The sequence below is a fragment of the Cheilinus undulatus genome, linkage group 11 (assembly GCF_018320785.1).
Source record: "Cheilinus undulatus linkage group 11, ASM1832078v1, whole genome shotgun sequence".
Classification (NCBI taxonomy): domain Eukaryota; kingdom Metazoa; phylum Chordata; class Actinopteri; order Labriformes; family Labridae; genus Cheilinus; species Cheilinus undulatus.
The window spans coordinates 27,321,514-27,325,949 of NC_054875.1; positions in this window are offsets into that span (position 1 = coordinate 27,321,514).

Below are 4,436 nucleotides of genomic sequence, written 5' to 3' on the forward strand. Positions count from 1 at the left end.
ATTTCAACAATATAATAAAGATTTACATCTGCGTTTACATATGACCTTTGGTGTATTTTTTGTGACTTATGAGCATACCTGCCAACACCCCTATTTCCCAGGTTTCTCCTATCATTATTAATGTTTTTTTTTTTTTTTATCAGCAGCATACCTTGAGCTTAGGGGAGTTAGGGGCTGAGCCCAGACCTGGGGAGACTCTACCCCCCCTCCAAAAAAATGTAATAAGCAACCTCTATTTTAGGCTCCGTCCACACGGACACAAATTCAGGAGTAGAGTATACGCAAAAGTTATTTGTCGTATCTGCGTTTCATCCACACGGAAATGGCGTTTTGGGTGACTGTAAATGACACTTTTTGATAAAGCGATAAAGCGTCCCTACATAGCTTAGCTCTCTTAAGACGCCTGCATGGGTCCGGCCAAAACAACAATGGCGTATTACAGGGTTGTGTTCGTGCTGCAGAAGCTGCTGATCTTGTAATGGCTTTTACAGCAAAATCTGATGCTCCTTTACCACTACTGTGAAACGCATACGCCATATGTTCTTAAATCCAATGCGGAGACCAACCAGAAGGGCAACTAGAAGGAAGTTTGTGTCAACTTTCTGTGATATTCTTCTCTCTTTTGGTGCATATCTGTGGCAGCAATACAGCGCCACGTACAGGCTTGGCATATGTACTACAGCATTTTCAGTAATTTACAGTGATTCCGTGCTTATGCGGATATTTCCTGAAACAATCCCTCCTTTATGGAAAACTTTTTCAAAATTAAATGGCAATATATCATTTTCGTTTCCACTGGATGGGGCTTTAGGCTGTCTTGTGTGTTATCCATCCATCCATCTCCTCCTTCTTATCTGGGGTCAGGCCGCAGTGGCAGCAGGCAAAGCAAGTCAACCCAGATGTCCCTCTCCCCTGCAACACTTTCCAGTTCCTCCTGAGGGATTCCAAGTTGCTACCAGGCCAGATGGCATATATAATCCCTCCAGCAAGTTCTTGGTTTGCATCGGGGTCTCCTCCCAGTAGGATGTGCCCGGAAGACCTCCACAGGAAGATGCTCAGGAGGCATCCTGATCAGATGTCTGAACCACTTCAACTGGCTCCTTTCGATATGAAGGAGCAGCGGTTTTACTTTGAGAATCTGGATGTCCAATCTCCTCACCTTATCCCTGAGGCTAAGTCCAGCTACCTCCTAAGGAATCTAATTTCAGCTACTTGTATCCTCGATCCCATTCTTTCTGTCATTGCCCAGAGTTCAGAGTCCCAACTCTGACCATAGGTCAGAGTTGGGACATAGACTAACTGGTAAATTGAACGCTTTGCCTTTCGGCTTAGCTCCATCCTCACCGCGACAGTATGGTACAGTGTCTGCAAAACTGCTTGCTGCCTGTTAATCTCGCGGTCAATTCTACCCTCACTCGGGAACTTGTGGGCAAAGACTCCACCCGGAGGGTGCAACCCACCGTTTTCCAGCAGAGTACCATGGCCTCAGACTTGGAGGTGCTTATTCTCTTACCAGCCGCTTCACACTCTTCCACAAACTTCTACAGAGCCCGCTGAAGGTCCCCAGCAGAGGAAGCCAACAGGACCACATCATCTGCAAACAGCAGTGGTGAAACTCTGAGCTCCCCTAACTGGAAACCCTCCTCCCTATGACTGCGCCTTCACCAAGTCCACAAAACATGTGTAGACTGGATGAGCAAACTCCCATGCTCCCTCCAGACCTCCATGTGACATCACAGAGGCTTGTCAGCCATGAAAGCCCAACAACATCCAGAGCCTTCAGCATCTCAGGTTGAACCTCATCTATACCTGGCGCCTTGCCACTGGGCAGCTTTTTGACCACTTCAGGGATCTTCACAAATGATATACAGTAGCTGAGCCTTCCCCCAGATCCTCAGACTCTGTCTCCTCCTTGGAGAACATGTTAGACAGGTTCAGGTGTTCCTCAAAGTGTTCCTTCCACTGCTCAACGATGTCCCCAGTCTGGGTCAGCAGTTCTCCACCCCTGCAGCCTGAGCCAAGCCCTGCTTTCCCCTCCTGAGTCGTTGAACAGCTTTCCAGAACACCTTTGAAGCCAACCAAAAGTCTTTCTCCATAGCCTCCCCAAACTCCTCCCACACCTGCATCCCACACCTCAAAAACATCTAATCTCCTTTTTGTCAAATTTTGAAATTCCAACATTTTTTGTTTAAATCAGCATTTTTTTGTGTGTTACACTAAAGGTACCTGACTTCCTGTCTGGATACAAACCTGCTTTTATTTTGAAAGAAAATGAGTGACTTACAGTAGATTGGAGATCATGAAATTCACTTAACAACAGAAAAACAAACTTGTAATGGATTGAAAAAGGAAATAAGGCAATGATTAAAAAGTGAAGTGTTTGATAACACATGGTGCTGATGACTTTTGATGGTCCACTTAGCTTTCTGTGAGTTTTTCGAACTAAAATGAAACACTAAGGTGCAACGGTAGACTTATTTTGCATCACTGTGGCTGCAGGGAAACGTTGCAGGGGCTGAAGAAAACTGTGGAAAAGGACAATAAACAATGGGATTAATGTACCAGTTATGGGCCTTAATCTCATCACAGTTCATGCATTGAAGCTGACAGCCCAGTTATTGCTTATATATTTTATGTTAAAAATCAGGTTTTCTTTTATCCATCTTCAAATAAAGTCCATTCAGTGTACTTTTGTACTGTTCAAAACTCCCTACCACACTGCAATGTAAAAACTTTATTAGCTCTTAACAAAAAAGTTGGAGAACTCTTTCTCATTTTGAGTCGAAAAAACCCAATATGCACTTCAGTGTATGTCACAAAATAAGTACAGTCTGAAAAGCTCAAATTGAGTTCAACTAAAGTGAAAGACAACAATGCATTATTATTAATTCAAAAAGGAAGTCTGTACAAATCAACTTAAGGTAGACAGTTTAAGTAATCTTGATCAACTTTTCCTTCCTGTGTTAAAAGTGTTTCCTGCTAAGGATAATATCAACATTAAGGAATAAGGAAAAGAGTGTCAGTTTCCAGTATTTATTCAACAGTAATTAAATGCTACCAGGTACAAACAGTTGCAATGATTTTAATTGTAGTTAAACATTGTATTGCAAGGGTCATCAACATTTGTACAAGGGCAAGTTTTTTTAGCAGATGCTTTGGGGCCAGACTTTCATTGAATGTTAAAAAAAAAAAAGATTTTTAGGCATTAGAAGTGAGATCAGCCAGTTACAAGGAAAAATGTGAAATGTTTTAGCTACTTTTCTTCTGGGGCTGCTATGTTGACCATCACTTTCTGATTGGTGAGAAACATGCAGGGAACAGGTATGCTGTTTTGATTTTCAGGCAGGACAATTGTACTCTCTAAAAACCTGAAGTGTAAAGTTGATAGAGCAAACTGCAGATTTGATCAGGACTGAAGTGACACTGTATTTATCATGCAGGGTATTAACTACTGATGGCTAAACAGTTGGATTTCTGTAAAAAAAAATTTAATTAATGACCTAAAAAAACAACAACAGTTCAAGCATTAAGTTCACCTGATCAAAGACCCAAAACATCTTTTTCCTCCTCACATGTTCTGAGTTTAATCATCTATTGAAGGGCATGATTTGGCCCCCAGGCTTCCAGGTGACTGACTTTTGTGATGCATTTTTATTCATAATTTTTTTTTCTGTTTTTACATACAAGGACTTGTTGATATTATTTTATGGGAGAGGATCTCCACAGACCTTTTTACAGGCCAAGGGACATCCCTGCCCCAAAACTCCAGTATTTTGAAATCTAAATATGAATGGATCAGTCATGAGGAATTATTGTAATCTTTTGTTGCCAGCCTACCTGTCCCTGTTCACGCTGAGTAAGGATGAGAGGGCAAATTCTGCCTCCATTTCCCTGTTGGCAGCCGTCCAACCCGGTCTAACCACAATTTTAAAGTGACAGTAACATACACTGGTTATATGGGAAACTCGGACATGTACAATGAGGTAGATTTCTCACTAACGTGACTCCATAGTATCACAGTCAGTCTACTTTATTCCTTACAGCAGTGATTGGTAGCTGTAATTTGAAGTAGTTTATAGGCCTATAAATACATAATATCGCAAACAGGAAGTCGACTCTATAAAACTACAGACTGAGAATCTTATCAAGCCTCCATGGTTATGAGTGTGAGTTCTTGCTATTAGTTTGAAATAAGGTAACAAAACAAATATGCCTATCTACTGTACACTGTGGCTGTATAGAATGTAATCTGGTGCAATGACTATTTCTGTGGTTAGGAAGAGAGGAAATGATAAGCACCTAGTGACCTCAAATCGGTATTTTTGACTGCCTGAAAAGAATTTGAAAGAAGCAGCTCATTATGCAAGCTGCACTATGACAGCTCTTCCAATGATTGGATCAGGTGGGAGTGGCTGTGACAGCAGACATAAGTCTCC